Raw genomic sequence first — 20,006 nt, forward strand, 5'->3', positions numbered from 1 at the left:
TTTTCATTCCCATGAGCAATGTATGAGATTTTCAGTTGTTCTACATCCATGGCAGTACTTAGGGTTGTCAGCTTTTTATTTTAGCTAATAAATATATTCTGGTACCTCATTTTGGATTTAATTTGCATTTTCATGTGGCTAATGATGTTGAGCATCTTTCCTGTTGTTATATGCCATCAGAATCTCTTTAATTAACTGTTAAAATCCTTTATTATTATTTTTTTTATAAATAGGGTTGTTTTCTCATTATTAGGTTATGGGAGTTCTTCATGGACAAGTTATTTTTCAAATATGTGTTTTGCAAATATTTCCTTTTAGTCTGTGGTTTGCCTTTATGTTTGTTTGTTTATTTTTGGAGAGAGAGAGGGAGAGAGCGTGTACAAGTTGGAGAGAGGCAGAGAGAGACGAAGAGAGAGAATCTTAAGTAGTCTGCACAACACAGGGGTCAATCTCATGACACTGAGATCAAGACATGAGCTGAAACTGAGTCTAGAGTTGGATGCTTAACCAACAGAGCCCCCCAGGTACCCCACTTTTTGTTGTCTTAAAGATATCTTTTGAAAAGAAGAAATTTTAATTTTAAAGATGTCCAGTTTATCAAATTTTTATGGATTTTTATTTTTCTATCTTATCTAAAATGTTTTTGTCTAATCCAAAATCACAGAGATTTTCTCCTGTGTCACCTTTGAAAAGTTTTGGGTTTTACAACAGGGTCTATGATCCATTTTAAGTTAATTTGTAAATATGTTATGAAGACCTAGGTTCTTTATTTTTTAAATGTATGCCCAGTTGTTTCAATTAAAAAGACTATTCTCTATCTGTTGAATTATCTTGGCAACTTTGTTCAAAAATCAATGGCATATATGTAAGAGTTTATTTCTGTACTCTCCATTCTGTTCCATTGTTCTGTGTGCCAGTACTTTACAGTTGTATAGTAAATCTAGAAGTTCAGAAATATAGTATAAAACTTATAATACATTTCCTGCAGTGCAGTTTTGATGGAAAAAAATTATCTCCAGTTTTATGTGACTGGGAAAAACTATCTATTTTTCTTTAATTTTTGTAAAATATTTTTCCTGGATGCAGAATGATGGGTTGACTTTTTTTTTTTCTTTCAGTACTTTAAAGATGTCACTCCAATTACTTCTAACTTGAATAATAGAGATATAGATCCTCCTTGTGTTTCTCTGGGATCTTGTACCTGTGGGTTGATGTCTTTAAACATTTTAAGGAAATAAGTGGCCATATCTCTTTTCCTTTGGACTCCAATTTCACTTAGACTGTTAGAATATTCAGTATTTCCCCACAGTTCTTGAATTCTACACCCCTACCCAGTCCCAACCCTTTGTTTTTTCTCTGAGTTTTCTGACCAAGAAAATTGTATAACTCTCCATTTATTTAGGTCTTTCATATTCTTCATTAATATTTTGTAGTTTTCAGTATACATATCTTACACTTCATTTATCAGATTTATTTTTAGATTATCTCATTAAGTCCCTGGGTATTTAATACTTTTGATGCTGTTATATATGTGCTCTCATTCTCTTCCCTCTCCTAATTCTCTACATCTCTCTGTATCTCTCAACTATTTCCTGTCTTTAAGTTTGATCATTTTTATTGACCTATCTTTAAGTTTATGGATTCATTCCTTGTCTTTGTTAGATCTAGTGATGAACCCATCCAAGGAATACATCATATCTGATATTATGTTCTTTATGTATAGCATTTTCATTTGATCTTTAACATATTTTCCATTTCTGTGCTGGAATTCTTCCATTAGTCATTTGTGGTGTTCTCCTTTTCGTTATATACTTCAATTTATAATCATCGTTATTATAAAGTCTCTTTTCCACAGTTTTGACATCTGAGTCTGGTTCTCTTAATTGCTTCATCTCTTGACAATAATTTTGCTTTCTGTGTCTCACAATTTTTATTGAATTCCAGACATCCTGGATATAACAGAAGATACAGAGGGAAATGGTAGTTATTGTAGGCAATAACAATGGGTACATCTTTTTGGCCTTTCATTTGGGGGGTGGGTTGAATCAGTCTAGTCAGGAATTGGATGAGATTTGAGTTGTTTGTTCTATCATTACATTCAGTTCAACACAGGCTCCAAATCAATTGCTACTTACCGCCTTGTACATAGAGAGAGTGCCGTAATGGTGGTGGTATTTCTGTGTTTGTGTTCCATGTGCAGCCTTCAGATATTTATCAGATATAAATATATATGCTCTTGCTCTTCCCCTACCAGCAGATGGTTGTTGCTTGTTAGTAAATGCCCCAGTCCACCCTCAGGCTTAGATAGGCACTTTGTATTGGGGCATTGGGAGTGGCATTCTCTTAACATTCCTGACCCTTAAACCCACCTTTTAGCAGCCAGACTCTGCCTTGCGTCTGTGATTGGTCTTGGGCAGAAGTTTCACATTCTCCTTTAGAACTAGAAGATTTCTGCTTGTGTCATTATAGGAACTTAGGACCAATCTTTGAATTTACTCCAGGATGAGAGTATTTTTATTCTGACCCCTGGTTGTTCCAGAATGAGATGTTAGCCTGAACTTGGCTTTTGACAACTTGTTAAAGTTTAGGTGCTTCTTTTGTATGTGTTTGTATGGTGGTTGCCTCCTCCTCCTGTTCTCTGCGGTAGGTACGGCATTTCTTTTGCCTTGTCTCCCTTTGAATAGGATTGTCTTTCTTTGGAATTCAGGTTTCTTATATGTGGACAAATGGGACTTCTTACAGTGGGATTCTAAGTTAATGCATAGATTATAAAACCTCAACTCTTTGATGGACTCAAAAAGAGTTACGATATTGTAGTTTTCTGGCTGTTTTCCTGTTGTTAGTGTGAGAGTGATATTGTTTGCAATTTCCATATTCTAAATACAAGTAAATTCTGTATGATTGGAAATAGCGGAGTTTTTAGTTGAAACTGTTCAAGGCACATGAGAATCAAAAGGGATCTGGTGGCAAAAGTAATAAAAATAAAAATAATAACAATAGCAATAATAATAATAATTCATGTAAACTTATCTTCTAAAAATTCTTTATCCTTCATTGATAAGTAGAAATTTACTTAGCAAATCTCTTCACATTTCCACTCTATATAGGGATTCTTAGTCTTGATGATAAATATAATTTTTCTTTTTAAGGAAATGATGACTCAGTGAAATAAAATTCTTTACATTCCACTTCCCCTACAGTGGTACCCATGTATGTGTACCTGGCATTATGGAGGGTATGTCTGCCTCACTGCCACCCTCTGGTGTTTTCTATAATTGACTGCGGTCAACTTTTCTTATGCTGTCATGTGCTGTTCACCATCCTGCCCTGACCTTCAGCCGTCAGATTCTGACTCCTTCTGCCTACTTTGGTCTCTGCATGTCTGCCAGTCCCATCTAAGCATTATCATGTTCCCCTGCTTACCATGTACGGGGGGTGAGGCTCAGGCACATTAGCCAAGGCCTCTTATTCAGCCATTTGCTGGTCTATTGTTCTGGCATCACAGGAGGGCTGGGGCTTTTTACAATAATTGCTCTGTCCTTCTGGCTATTCCATAGGAAGAAAAGCACATGTTCTTTATCTTCTAGATCATAAAACTAAACTGAGAGTCCTATTTCCCTGTCTCTGCCTCATCTTTACCAAGGATAAGAAGGCCACAGTTTGAGATCATCAGAGGACTTCTCCTATGTTTCATGTAATTGTTCTCTATCTATTTCTTATGTGCCCTCACATCCTGTTGATTCTGTGCTTCCTTTTGAACAAAAAACTAGCTTTTAGCTCTTTCCTTTACCTCTGGTGGTAGCCATCAGCTGAAAGGGTGAGCTGGTAGCAGTACCACCAACTCTCCGCTCTCCACAGGGCCACTGGCCCATCCCACCCTGATAAAGCACACAGATGGGGGTACAAAGCCAAGCAAAGTTTTGTCATTTAATGGATTCTTGTGCAATGTGGTGGCCACAAACGCCCAGTTCCTAAGGGTGCTACCTATGGCAAGCCTGTCCATCATGGTGCTAACCAGCTAAAGTTTACCTGAAGCCTTCAGTATGTTGCAGAGAAGTGAGCTGGATGCCACTGTGGGCTCTGAGAGCTCGGGATTGGTGAAGATTACACATACGTATTCTTTGAGTTTACACTCATTGATTCATTCCACAAAGCTATCAGAAGAAATCCTGACACCCAGTGGATCAGCAAAGCAGTCCACAAGCACAGGAAAGTACTAGGGCTAACGTCTGCGGGCCACAAGAGCCATGGCCTTGGAAAGGGTCACAAGTTCCACCACACTATTGGTGATTCTCACCATGCAGCATGGAGAAGACATAATATTTTCCAGCTTCACCATTAGCAGCAATATGAGTAATGTTTGTAAAATTCTTACCTAATAAATAATTTAGGACAGTCATGTCTGCTTAAAAGTGTTCTTTAATTTGTCTGTTAAAATGAGTTGTCTGCAGATCGTTCCATGAATTCACTGTCAGATCATGAAATTTAAAGTGCAATAATGTTTGAAGAATGTAAGTGATGGTGTATCTTGTGTCTAATAAGATAAATCCTTTTGCCCTTGCTTTATCATATTAGGGAGTTTATATGCCAGTGTTTAAAATGCTGTTTGGTATAATGGTGTAAAATAAAGTCTATAAAAGTGGAATGCAGAAACTAGCCATGTAGATTTGTTGGTGTATGTAATGCAACCTACAGCTTCATTGGGACGATGTAATGCTCTGCTGGTTTACTCTCAAATGGCTATTTCTAGAGGTTTGGTAAGAACAAGCTTTTAAATTTGGATTTTGCTTGGAAATGTGAAGAATATCCTAATCTTTTATCAGGATCATATGCAGAATAATGTTAACTAAGCCCATATTTTTAGGTTGAATCTGATGTTCCATTTATGTAACCACTGCTTCTGAGAGAATAGTTTGAAAGAATGCCACCATTTTTCGGAGAATTAAATAAACCTGTTCAAGAGGTTTCTCTTACAAAGGAAACTAAATCCTGCTTAACCTAAGCAAAATTGCCTTGGTCTCCACAGGACCATTGAAGTTCACATAAAAGATGGAGACTCTTAGTTCTATCCCATGACTTCATGGGATCTGTAAAATACTGAATTTCATGCAAAGCAGTCAGTAATGGTATTTACACTGGTCTATATTAAAACTGATGGAAATTGAACATTAGGTAAATGAGAAAAATTTACCTTAAGATTGGTAAGCTAGTAACGATGCTAGGATTGAGAAACCATCAGATAACCTTTTAAGTGTGAGGATAAAAAAATTAAAGTTAGCTTTGATTAGAATTTTAAAAAAGAAGAAGATTTACATTTTCATGTATTCTTGTGTGTGTGTGTGCGCGCGTGTGTGCGTGTGCATGCGTGTGATTTTTGGAATTCAAAATTAAGAGAGGGGGATAGTAATGGATATATGACAGTACACAGAATGCATTTGGAGGGAGACAAGTATCCCAAATATTTAGTATCAATCCTGCTAATAATTTCTAAGTATCAGATACTATTCCTTGTATCTTATAAAGATGTTTTCAGTTTTACAAAAAAACTCATTAAGCAATTTGTACTATTTTAGAAACAGAATTAAGCAGTTTACCTAAGGGAGAAGTACACCAACATTTCTATTGACAGACGACAACACTGAGAATTGGAGTATGAGCATAATTTGAATAAGAATCTGTTGCGTGTTAGTGACAGAACCAGGATGAGAGCCTGTAATTCCAGATGCTCTCTCTGCTGTATATTGATCAGACAGTTTAGTTCAGGTAGATCTACTTTAATTTGAATAAAGTTGTTAGTCACTTGGAGATAGGCATATGATTCAAGGTGATTTTCACGAATTAGCTATGTGATCCCCAAAAGATAGAAATAAATGTTCTGTACTAAATAATGTGATAAAAGTAAGTTATACATATGGGAACTAAATTGCTAGGCATTATTGCTTTGACTGCGTGCTTAAAATGAGTCAGCAAGAGTACTCCTATTCAAACAACTCACTTGGTTTGGGGATATATTAACAGTAAAATAACAAGAAGCATTTAGAAAGTAATCCTCTCCGAATGTGCAACACCTACTTAAATGCAACTTCTATTTTTTATGGCTTATACTATATGGAGAATGCTAATAGGATGAGGTTGGTTCAGTGAAGAGCAGAAAAATGGAAGGTTACTGCAGGTAGATGACACTGATCAATTTTGACTGCAGAAGTGATGCTGGGGAAAACAATCAGCGCTTTTGAATCTGAGTATCATTTTATTTTATTTTTTTTAATTTTTTAAAATGTTTTTTTATTTTTGACTTGAAGAGAGAGATACACACACAGAGTGCAAGTGGAGGAAGGGCAGAGACAGAGGGAGACACAGAATCTGAAGCAGGCTCCAGGCTCCGAGCCATCGGCACAGAGCCTAATGCAGGGTTCGAACTCACAAACTGTGAGATCATGACCTGAGCCGAAGTTAGACACTCAACCGACTGAGCCACGAGGTGCCCCAAATCTGAATATCATTTTAAAGTGAAGAGAGTAGATTTTAACAAGTTTTATTTTTAATATTTGGAATATATGAAAGAATGTATATAAAAACAGATGTAGGTTATGATGCAGATGTGAAAATATGTGAACACTACTTAAAAATTAGAATGGTACATTGTTTAGTTTGTTATGTGATATTAGGAGATTTGGTTAGTGTTTTCTTTGATTCATCCATGTTGTTACATGTAGCTGTAGTTTGTGATTTTTTTTTTGATTGTATGATATTCTAAGGCAGGAATATAGCAGTTTTTCTGTGCCTTCTGTGGATGAACATTTATTTGACTTGTTTCTAGCTTCACAAATATGAAAATTTTTGTACCTGTATCCAAATGCACATGTATAAAAGTTCCTAGCAGTGGAATTTCTGGATTGTAAGTTATGTGAATATTGAGATAGTGACATAGCACTAAATTGTTTTATGGTGATTGCATTAACTTGGAATTTCACTGTGAGAAGTTTCCTTTATTTACATCCTTTCTTTAACAAGGCTTTTGCGAATCTATTTATTTTTTTACTTCTCAAATTTATTAATATTCTCATTTAATGCTTCTGCATTCTGCCAAAAATTTTGTCTTCAATATTTAAGTTTTTAACCCATTGTGAATTGATTTTCTGTATTTGATACAAAGCAGCAATTCTATTTCAGCCCTTTCTTATGATTATCCTATATTCCAGGCTTATTTATTTCCCTGTAATGTGCCATATCAGCTTTCTTATATATTAAGTTTGCTTATGTGTGTGGATCTGTTCCTGGACTCTATAAACTGTAGCAGTAGTGAAATTTTCTACTACTGCATTATCAATACTAGATAATTTTAATTACTATGGCTGTATAATAAGTTTATAAATGAAGAGGAAAGTTGTCTTCACCCTATTTGTTACTAGGACTCTCCTCATTATCCTGTTACTTTTTCCCTTCTATATAAATTTTAGTATCAGTTGGTCCAGTTCCTTGAAAAAAATCTACTTGGGTTTTGATTACAGTTTATTTGAAATAATTATTTGGGAAACCCTGAAATTTTGAAATACAGAATTATCCTTTTCATGTATCTCGTATCTATTAGGCATTCTATAATGATTTTTCATAAATGTTATATTTTTTCTGGATAGCTTATATAAAATTTTTGTTATTCATTTATACTTCTTCCTATATATTTGTAAGTATTATTTAAAAAATCATTATCTTAAAATGTATGCTTGGTGTATATAAACACATTTTTATCTATTGATCATATATCCACACAACTTACTAAACTCTCAAATTATTAATTGACAAATGCTCCATTTGTGCTTGAAAAAATATGTATTCTGCCATTATTAGACAGAGTTCTAGAAATACCAATTAGGCCAAGTGGGTTGATAGTCTTATTCAAATCTTATATATCCTTACAGATTTTTGGGCTTCTTTTTTCTATCAGATGTTGAGAGAAGAATATTGAAATCTTTGACTTTGATTGGATTTATCTACTTCTCCTTGGGTAGTTGCATCAGTTTGTACTTCAGGTACAACTGATGAAGCTTTGTTATTAGTTGCAGAAACTCGTAGAATTGCTATGCTGTCTTGAAGAATTGACCCCTTCCTGGTTATGAAATGATCCTTTTTTATCCCTAATTATATATTTTGCTTTGAAACCTATTTTTTTGGTATTAGTATAGTCACTCTATCTTTCTTTGGATTAGGGTTGTCAGAGTACATCTTTCCCATCATTTTACTTTTAATCTGTTTCTTTACTCTTACAGTGGTTTTTGTTGTTGTTGCTGTTTGTTTGTTTTTTGTAGGCATCATTAAGTTGAGTCTTTCCTTTAATCCAATCTGGCAAGTTTTTATTTTAACTGGGTGTTTTGACCATTTATATTTAATGTTTTTTATAAATATGGTTGGGTTTAAATATGACATCTTAATTGTTTTTTTCTGTTTGTCACATTTGTCCTTTGTTCTTCTTTTCTTCTTGTTTGATTTCTCTTGAATCGAGTACTTTTTAAAAATGTTTTTATGACTGTTTGATCTCTTATATTTGCTTATTTGATAGAAATATTTTTTAGTTCTTTTAATGGTATATAGTATACATCTTTGAGTACATAACCTTTCGTTACACATATCATACAAAACTACATGCTAAGTAGGCACTTTGTGATTATTTATCTACTCTCAGTTTTTGTTCTGTTGATGTTATCGATTTTTCTTTTACAGATATTCTAAACCCTACAATTTATTGTTATTGTTTTTGTTTTAATATTCAATTATATTTTAAAGAGATTTTTAAATTTAAAAATTAAAAATTTATGCACTTATTTCCATTTTGAGTGCTCTTCAGCTCTTGTGAAGATTCATATTTACATCTGGTATTATCTTTTCTTCTGCTTGCAGGATTCTTTTTGACATTTTTATATTAGAGGTTTGCTGGTGATTAGTTATTTTGGCTTTGTATATCTGATAGTGTTTTATTTTGCTTTAGTATTTGGAAGGTATTTTTGCTAATTTAACTTTTTTTTTCTTTCATTACTTTGAAGATGTCGGTCCACAGTCTTCTGGTTTGCATTGTTTCCAAAAAGAAATCTGCTGTTTTTCCTGCTAGGATTGTACCTTTCACAGACATTAGTACTTGTCGAAGTAGAGGAGGCATATAAAAGCAAGACATCATGTATGAAAATCAAAGACTTAAAAGACCAAGAAAACACCACACATATGTTAAAAACTTGACATATTATAATATCAAATACAGATTGAAATGATAAAGCTTGAGATTAAGAGTTATAGAAATCCATGTTTGAACATTCTGACAGAAAAAAAAAAAAGTACTGTCAGGAAATGGAAACTATATAGACTAAAATAACAGACTTGAAAAAGACCCAAATAGAAATTCCAGAAATAAAAATACAATGACCAAAATGAAGAAATCAGTGGATCAGCTCAGCAGTAGCATAGTACAGCCAGAGGACAGCATTACTCAACTGCACAATCATTAGGAAGAAATTACGAAGAAGGTACGTACAATGACAAAAAAGATGGAAAATAGATAAAAGTATAAAGGATAGTTTTCCCCCCAGAAAAGTGAAGTTTTAAAACATCAAGAACAAAAAAGAATAAGGAAAAAACCAAATCACATGTTAAGGAAATCATCACAGGGTGCATATAGGATTTTTTTTTCCAGTTAATTATCTACGAGGAACCAACCCTCACAGATCTCAGTCTTTCCTCCCACCATCTCTTTTCTTAGGTGCAAGGATTAAAAGTTGATGACAGCTCTCTCCATGTTGTATGGGGTAACAATAAAGGAAAGGTTAAATTAGCCTGTGCACGATGACAACCAAGAGATTCAGATTAAATTGAACAACGACAGATATGAAAACCAGTGAAATGGGTAGAGGTTGAACAAAGCTGAGTAGAGATGCTATTGAAGTAAGAATGTGTAAAAAACCTACAATGTATCTATAAACATTGTTGGACTCTTTGGGAGTGTTCACAGCTTACCTCTTTGCCTGGGGTGCCATGCATGGGTAAGTTAGGCAGTTTACTGATCAGAGAAGATATCTTTCAGGGAAATCATGAGCAAAACTGAGTAAGATGCTAGATAATACCAAAGTTGTAAGACAAGCATTTATAAATAATGTGTTGTGCCCACACAAAAACACTCCCATTACTGCATCAGTCTGTAATAAGAAAGTCTTGCTCTGGAAGCTTTAAAACAGTGATTAAATGGGAGCCAGGCATTTGTTTGCAGTAACACCTGACATGTTTCTTAAATTTGGGGATTTTATAAAGAGACTAGAGATGTTTAATTGAGAATGGATGAAGCCCTACTACAGAGAACTGTACATACTATTGTATGACAGTTTATAACAAATTTAAATCAATGGTTTGCTTTTAACTTTCACTTCTGATAAAATGATATAACCTTTAGGTAGATGTAGCTAAAGGAATTATTTCTATTAGGGTTTATCTTCTATATTTATCTTCTTGGTTCATGGCTGTACCTAAATTCTTCAATGCATACCTCATAGAGGTATGGTCGTTTCATTTTCTCTTATGGTTGTTTCATTTCAATGGAGCTATTATTAATAATATTTCTTTACTCAGACCTAGAGATTTCTTGATCTTTTATGATTGTGCAGAAGTTCTGTTTTCCAATTGTAATTATCATCTGAACATTCTCCATGCCCTTTATGTTGGCCTATAGTTGTGAAGGCCAAGAATGAAAAAATAAATGAGATAGTCCAAGTAATTAGTCTGTTATTGTCTGACCCATATTAACTAGAACATTTAACCATTTGATTATCAGAAGAATGGATGCTGAGTGTTTCCTACATCAAAACTCCTTGAATGCAGGAATCAGCTCCATCTCATTCTTTTGTGTTTCTGGAACTAAGCACAGAACGGCATATATCAGAGCTACTCAATCAGTGTTGAGTAAATGAGTAAATAAATGAAGTAGGGCCTTATCAACTTTAAAATGTATAATTAATATGCATACATATGCTGTTTAGCTATATATACCAGAGATGAAGCTTTAGTCAGTATTTCCAAAAGCTGTGTTTTTATGAATGTGCCCTAGATGAATGCTGAGATATTAAAATTCATACTATATATGTACATGATGGGTCAAAGGCATTTTAGAGAGTCATATCAGCTCATTTTTATATGTCTCACCATCTCTTATACTGTGAAGACTATAATTTTCTAAAATCTCATATCTATTTTCATAGCCACACAGATATGATGTGATGGTGTCAACCTCATTAGCTGCTGCTTTTTGAACCTAAGTAATTCTTTTCTTGGATTTAGTTCAAAAAGAATTTCAACAAAATAGAAAAATACTGATTTGAATTTACTTTTTGATTTAAGTTAAAACTACTCCAAATCAGACTTCTGTTTCGGGTTTAATTCAACTCCCGGCTCAAGAATAAGTATTAATTTTGGTTAGTAATTTTGAATTGAATCTCAGATAGAAACCAATTTCAAAGTATTTGTGTGAGTATTTTTTCTATAACTGTGCTTTTTCCCTTTTTCTTTCTTTTCCAATAGGCATAAGTAAAAATTCTTTATAGTCTCCAACATGCCTGAGTATTTCCATGAATTTTCTTCTGCTTAGAATATGTATTGATTCCTTTGGAATACAATTCTCAGCTTTTGTGTGAGCAATAAAGGAGATTCAACATTATATTTGATAAAGGATATTTGGGGGCTGGTAGCAAGACCATATATTGAAGATATGTTCTGGCACCGTGATCTGGAGCGAATTGAATATACAGTCTTTGTAGATATTCCTTTTTACAAAGCACTATCTCTGAAATTTCTAAAAAAAATATTTTATAGAAATGGAATAAAATGACAATCTGCATTGCTGAATAACTTCTATAGTTCTCTAATACATTTTTTCCTGAGAAATTTTATAGAACATTTTGTTACTTATTCTGTGGCTGTGTTATTTTATTTTAATTTAGTTCTGTCATGTGAGTGATAAGCAGTCAAGACTGAAAATTTCCTGCTTTGCATTTCTCTGAATGTTAATAATTATACTAATTAGCAATTCACAACAAACAGGTCTCAGTCACATTGAATCATTTCTGCCACATTCGCCACAATTTTAGCATCATGAGTAAATTTCAGGCTACTGTTGTTGTCTTGGAAATGTTCTTCCATGAAAAAAACTCCTCCCTGAATCCATTCAGGTCTAAAAGAAAGTGCAGATCACTGAGGATGTAAACAAAACCAAAAAATTACCTTCTTTTTAAGGAATACATTTCTATACTCAATTCATATCCTTTAATTATGTATCAAATGAGTTAAACCTCTCATCTTCAGTTGTAATGTAGATTATTCATTAATCTAAGTCAGTATGAAATAACTTTGCCGAAAAATTCAACAGCACATATTATTTTGGGGAGACAATTCCCATATGGCTGGAAAAGTGGAAGTGCCAAGTGATTTACTCTTTATTATGGATGGCTGAAATTCTAAATAGCTGAGATGGATGCTGTTCTCTTGTTTGCATAGCTGGGTAATTCCTGCTGGTCCTATGCGGCATAGCAACTATCACCCCTTCTTGAAAAAACTGTCAGCTACCCACCCTGGACTTTGCTAACTGTCCTGCTTTTCTCCCCATTTCCAACTCACATAATAGGTTACAGTTACAGCATTCTCAGCACTTATCTCACCGCTTTTGTTAATCTTGATTTTCCTTCTCTTAGGTACTGTTAGCTCTTTGTGATCTACCTGTGTATTCCAAGCACCCAGCAGAACTCCATGTACATAAAGATTTCAATGGATGCTGATGAATAAATGAATTGGAATAATTGAATATAACTTTAACAGTGTTTTCTGTTAATTCATTTATTACCATTCTTTGTACAAATACTTGAGTGTCTACTATGTGCCAGAAGAATATTGTGCTGTATGGAAATAACGACACAAATTGTGGGTTTAAAAAAACTTTTTTTTTAATATTTATTGTTGAGAGACAGAGTGCGAGCACGGGAGGGGCAGAGAGAGAGCGAGATACAGAATCCAAAGCAGACTCCATGCTCTGAGCTGTCAGCACAGGGCCTGAAGTGGGGCTTGAAACACAGATCGCGAGATCATGACCTGAGCTGAAGTCAGACGCTCAACCAACTGAGCCACTCAGGCGCCCCCAAAATTGTGGGTTTTGTTACCAGAAATGATATGTGAATTTAGAATGAGTCAATATTTCCACTTCTGCCCTTTCCCCTTTAGTTTAATACCCACCCTCACCCCCAACATGCATACTGTATAGTCTTTTTTTTTTTCTTTTTCTTTCTTTTTCTTAATGAGCAGAGTAGAACTAATTGCATTGCACATATTTGAGTAGGGCTTCAATGTTGATTAAAAGTAACAGTGCAACGCCTCCCATCCTGACCTCTCAGCCAAGAAACACTGTTTACTTTATCCAGCAATTCATTGGCAGATGGTTGTTCTGTACCCACCATGGATCAAGCCCTCACTGTGCTTAGTGCTTGAGCTAGAGCAGAGAACAAGGCAGTGTGTTACAGTCTAATGGAAGAGGCAAGTATTTGACAAATAATTCTTTAATTACTCTTGTGATTGTTATAAAACAGAATACAATGCAGAGAACATAAAATGTGGAGCTGGTCTTATAAAGGAGGTCAGGGTCTTTGCACTATTTCCTATACCTGGAAAGCTCTTCCCACTGTCATTTGTCCAGCTTAATTTTCAGGACTCAACCAAACCATCACTTTTCAGAAGACTTCCTAAAGTTCCTCCCCCAATTCTTTCCAGGCTCATGTAAAATAGATCTTTCTTTAAAAAAATTTCTCTCTCATAGAGTTTCCCTCTTGTGTACCTTAAAACCAGTTGTAATTTGTGTTACATGTGATCATATGTAATTATCCATTGCTTTTCTTTCTCACTGGATTACAAGCTCCATGAAAGTGCAGGCCTCATTTCTTATGCTCACATACATTTAACAGAGTTCTTGAACTTAGCATGTGTTCAGTACACCTATTGCTTGAATGAACAAATGAATGAATTTATGAATGAATGAACTGCTATTGAAACTAGGTTCTGGACAAAAATGTGTTGGAACTAGCCAGGTACAGAATGTGGCAGGGGCATCTGTCTTCCAGATAGATAGAACAGTAATGGAACAATATGTATGGAAGTCCTTGAAATGCCAGAAAGAGGGCTGGTGATTTTTGAAGCAGTTCCTAAAGATTGGAAGGCAAGGGGTAAAGAGGAGAGGGGTACAAGATGAGATAAGAGGAGTCAGAACATGACCCATCTTTCAGAGTCTTTTAAGTCATGGCATGGTGTTCGTATTATATATATTATATATGTAATGTGTAATTATATGTATATACGTATGTATGGTAATTATTATACCATATTGTAGTCCCACTGAAAAAGAAAAATTCATATTTCTATATCCCAAAGTAGCCAAGATGAGTACTACTTTTTAAAAATTTATTTCTCTATTTTTGAAAGAGGGAGAGTGAGAGAGGGTCAGAGAGAGAGAGAGAGAGAGAGAGAGAGAGAATCCCAAGCAGGCTCCATGCTGTCAGCTCAGAACCTGACATGGGGCTCCAACCCAGCAACCGTAAGAACATGACCTGAGTTGAGACCAAGAGTCAGATGCTCAACCGTCTGAGCTGGTGCTCCAAGATGAGTGCCCCAAGATGAGTACTTACTTCTTAATTCAGCTATTTGGAATAGTGTTTTAAAAAGCAGATTGCTACTAGATATTATAGAATAGGCAAAATGATTTAGTGAAGAGAAACATGATACACAGTGCATTCAAATTTTGTTATACCTTCTGTGGACCTGAAGAGCCTGTTGGGAAATAGCTGTGTAATGAGAGGCTGGCTGCTCCCACCCTTACTCAAGTTTGCTAGAGAACTATGGCTTAGTGGTTTTTTGCGTGTGTGTTTTCCTCTATGCTTATTAAAAATCAGGAATGCTGTGAACAAATAGTGATGATAAACTGGAAATAGATTTTGTACCTAAGGCTTCACCTAACTAGTTAGCCTCTTTTTCCAAAGGCTTGAATATATAGTCACATGCGTGGTCTATACAATTACTTTCAAATACAAATGAGATTTGAGATTACATTTTATTTTGTCTAAACCCTGACTTTCAAACTCAGAAAATTATACTTTGGAGTCTGAGTGACTCCGTGAATCAATGTTTACAAACACAAACACATTGGAAGTTTGGCCTTAGGCAGGAAATATGCTGCATTTACACCAGCAGCTACAACTCTGAATGCAGAAGTAAACAAAAAAAGGTGATATAAAGAAAAAGATTGGCATTTTAGGTCTTCCTCTTTGTACAAGTCAGCTTCTGAGTGAGTTCTCATAGGTCATTTTGTTAAGCTGTGAACTTTGTGTTTTCTCCTTTTTAAGTCAGTAAGAAAACAGGAAGCTTTCTGTTTGGTGACCTCTTGCAAAGAAACAAACCCCTGGACATCTTGAACCATCTCTCATTTCATTAGATACAGTCAGACAAAGGTGTGTGTGCTCTCAGTGACCTCACTATCAAGACTTGTGCCTCCTGGAGCAGTGCTGAAGTACATTTCTTTCTAGTATGGGGTCTTGCGGATGACAGGCTCTCACACACTCATTGAATATGTCAAAGAACCCAGATCTTTTTAGGGCATTATCTTCTTGGTTGTAAATAGATATTACCCCTGTGGGAGAGTATTGGTTGTTCTCAGTCCCTGGAAGACCCCCAATTTGTGGTATAATAGTAGCTGATACCAGCTAGCATTCATAAATACTTTTTACTCTACTAATAATTTATTTTTCATGAAAAACCTAGAAAGTATAGTGGAGGGAACTGAGGCACAGAAGGATTGTCCACAGTCACACAACTATGAATCATGGAGGAGCTGGAATCTGGACACAGGAAGTGTGACTCAAGGGTTCTCCATCTTAGAGTCTCTGCTGTTTTGCTACTTGAAGGGGTGTGATACAGCTTTTTAGATGACATGCTGAGGAACGTTTTTTCTTTTAATACTCATGTTTATTTTTATTGTATTAGGACATGCAATTTGTACATCAAAGTCATGATTTCATGGATCTTTATTGCTCAGAATAGAGTTAAGTTTTAAAAGCAAATTAGTTTCTATTGATTTAAATACAAATAATTTTATAGTACACACAGATTTAAACAAATCTGGGACAAAACAAATGACTACAAACTGTGTAATATGACCCAAATCTCCTGAAGTACAGAGACCTGGAGAGAATCTGTTTGATTAGGAACAGTATGTACTGGAAAAATCCATGCTTTTCTACACTTTAGAGGGCTGTGTTATTTGACACATGCTTGTCACTAGGCTTTGTGCTCTGTTATTCCTCAACATAATGGCAACTATAGAGGCAGGTGCATGTTTTCTGGGATGATACAGCTTTCTAATTTTTCACAAAAAGACCATTTGTTATTAGGTTTTTAATGTTTCCAGTAACTTACTGCAATTTGATGAACACCTTACATATTGAATTATAGGTTGTGATTACCAGATACTACTTTGGGGTAGGGCTTGCAGCTCATAAACCTTTGTACCCCACACCTTCCAGAATTAGAACTGAATATGTGACTTCTTCAAATCTGGCAGTACATAGAATTATTTCTTCTTAACCCAGTTACCATCCCACCACATGAGATATTAAATTCCCTTAAATCCCTATTCCTCTTTCTTCATTGTTTTCTTCCACACTTTTATCAAAGTGTTCTAATTATGGCAAATCTTACCCTAATTATAGAGCTGATGCCAACTAGTAATATAATAATTTCTTTATCCTTCTGTAGTTGTTACAGAGTGAGTAAATTAAAGGACAAAAGAATTATAAAAATTTAGATTGTTGTGCTTGCTAAAAAGCAGAGTGATCTTTTATGGCTAAAAGAACCAAGTCTGATTTTGAGTCTGCAATATGTCTTGTCTGAAAAAGCCTCCAACTCTACCACCTGCATTCAATGACCAACTCATCTTCCTATAAAAAAACTTCTAAAGCTTTGCTTCAAATTTTCTTCTCCATGAAGCTTAAACGTTGGATAAGACTAGATTCAGATTGGGCTATAAGAAAGATCTTTGGAGAAGTTCCTAGAAGCTCCTTCCAAAGATTCTCCCCAAATCATGGTCAAGGAGTCAGAAATTTCTTTGTTAGAGGTTTATTTCTCTGCTTTAAACAATTGTGTTTTTCCAAAGTACTCTTCCAAAAAAAACGAAACAAAAAATGAGGAAGGTAACTATACAACTATTCAGATAACACTATACTTGACTATGAAGACCTTGATATTTGTGTTGGCTAATGAATGTAAGTCCTTAAGGAAACTGTAAATTCTTTTAAAAAATATTTTTTCATTAGTAAATTCATTTTAAATAGCTAAAACTACTACTAAATGAACAGAAGGATGTCATTCATAATTTTGTTGTCCTTGGTAATTTTCCATATTTGATGTAAATCTTTCTAAACTTACATATCATTTATATGTATATTATTTGATAATTTTTTTCACCTAACAATGTAGTTTGAACATCTTCCCATGATACTTAATCTTCTTCTACAGTATATTATGTTATATTATTTGTGTCTTGAATATATCATTGCACAAATCAGCTCCTCTTTTTTAATTATTTATTTTTTTAAGTCTATTTATTTATTTATTTATTTATTTATTTATTTAATGAGAGAGAAAGAAAGCACGAGTTGGGGAGGGGCAGAGAGAGGGGGAGAGAGAATCCTAAACAGACTCCACCCAGTCAGCATAGAGCCCAAAGTGGAGCTCAAACACACAAATAGTGAGATCATGGGCTGAGCCGAAGTCAGGTGCTCAACTGACTGAACCACCCAGGCACCCCAGTTCCTCTTTTTGAAATTTAAGTTGTGTCCCCATTTTTGCTCTAAACAACATTGCATGAAATCCTTATAATTAACTCTGAATATTATGACACTTTCTTTAGAATAAATTAGAATTGATTATCTACCACTCCTCCATCCTCCAAAACATTGGTAGGTGTGAAGTACAGTAATTTTGGAGTGGGAGTTCCAGGTGGCACTTCAGAATAAATGGAGGAAGGGTCATTGGCAGGGATACATGAAATGATGTGATGATAAACTGCCTGTTTGACAGTTTTATCAAAGAATTTCTCATCCTTTATAGATGGTGTACAGAGTTGAAATTTACTAGCTCTGCTAGACAATGCTTTCTTATAGTGTTCATTTGACTATTCCACAGTCGTTAGTCCACTCCCTCCCAAAGGACTGTAAGCAACTTATGGCCCGGGGCTGTTACCAAATAAAGATTTAATACTTCCAAAAAGGAAATAACATCAGATCTTTAAGTCAGAATGCTGTCTTTACTAGTACTCTCAATGAGCAACTTTTTAAAGAACTGAGGTTGCTATATTTCAGGAAATAGAGTGATTTTTGTCTGCTATTGATCCTGAATTTGGCACAGTGCTAGTTTTTAATAATCATTAGTATCTTAAAAGGAAGGCTGATGTTCTGTGATAGAAAAACTCACGTAAAAACAAGTTACATGACTTACATTTTTAAAAAGGGATTTTGCTTCGACAAGTATTTTTGTGAAGAGTTATCATTAGGATATATAATATTTCTACAAAATGATATAAATCACTAAGAGATCCAAGTAGTGAATGCAAATAGCTTTTTCTTGTGCAATAACAATAACTCAATAGAAAATCTAACCATGGTGCTGTTCGATGCTTTGAAATCAAATTAATATAATACTCTGTGCACAGTGGGTTTTTATATACTGTTGAAGAGTTCATCACAACGATACTGATGGGTCAGTCTCAATTTAAAGGGTATGAAATTCCTGGGGGAATTGGAAATCTTAAAGGAACCTAAGACATTGGCTCAAAACCTGCAAATGTATGCCATGTTCTTTAATGCAACTTGTTGGCATTGTCTATCTTTATTTTTGAGAGAAAGGAAATGCTGGCAAGCAATGTGTTTGCAACATAGTCCCAAGGTACAGGTTCAGTTCAATAATTCAAATCTATGAACGAAAAGCAGAGCTTTTTCTTCGTACATTAATTATACTTTCACTAGACTTTAAAATGGAGGAGTTATGTAGACTTCTCTCCTTAATTCAACAATTTTCTAAGAGGTCACTGAGAGCTTTGTCTTTCCTACAGTATTTTTGAGGGAAAATGTGTTTTAATAAGTAAAATTATTTCTCAAGAGCTTGAGGACTTGACACTGATAGACCAGAGCTGAAGATGCTCAGCACTGCCGGAACCTTTTGCATTAGTTCATATCCTCAGGAGTTTTGGACTGTCAGTGCTGAAGGGTTTGAAATTGGGAAATATATTACTCAAGTTTGCCCATTAAAATATTGGAGGAAAAAAGTACTGAAGTTGCAGCTGGCGTGACATGCAGTATGTGACACTGGAAAAATGCTATGAATTTCAGGGGTTGTCTGAGCTTAGAATCATGTGATGTGACAAGTTAAGGCAATATAGTAGTGTGTGTGTGTGTGTGTGTGTGTATATATATATATATATATATATATATATATATATATATATATAAACATCTGATTTAACAGGAAGAGAAAATTCCATGGAAAACCATTAGTGCATAAATTGTTCCTACCTTGAACTCCATGCTATTAATTCTTTGATGCCAAAAGTCAAATTTTGTTAGAAATGGACTACGCTCTGACACTCTGCCAAATGGATAGACACCAAAAAATGACATTAAATGATAGTCATGTTCTGACCAACTTACTAAAGCAAAGCTATTCAGAATTATTGTTGGCATGGGACTTGCCTGCTCAAAGTTCAGCAAACTTCATTGTCACAAGCACATATTTTGCTATTTTGACTATTCACCATCATTTATATTTGGAGGAAGCATTCTAACATGCTATCCTATTTGATATTACAAATATATAGAAAAAAACCCTGAAACTTCCAGAGAGGAAAATGATGATAATGGTGATTTCACTTGAGATGGATATAGAATTAGTGATAA

The 20,006-nt window shown here is 34.7% G+C and overlaps 1 pseudogene; it reads left to right on the forward strand.

Moving 5' to 3' along the window:
- Positions 1 to 2,162: 2,162 nt before the first annotated feature.
- LOC106968125 (60S ribosomal protein L15-like) lies at positions 2,163 to 19,437 on the forward strand (annotated as a pseudogene).
- The last annotated feature ends 569 nt before the right edge of the window (positions 19,438 to 20,006 follow it).

Source organism: Acinonyx jubatus, chromosome C1 (assembly GCF_027475565.1).
Source record: "Acinonyx jubatus isolate Ajub_Pintada_27869175 chromosome C1, VMU_Ajub_asm_v1.0, whole genome shotgun sequence".
NCBI lineage: Eukaryota > Metazoa > Chordata > Mammalia > Carnivora > Felidae > Acinonyx > Acinonyx jubatus.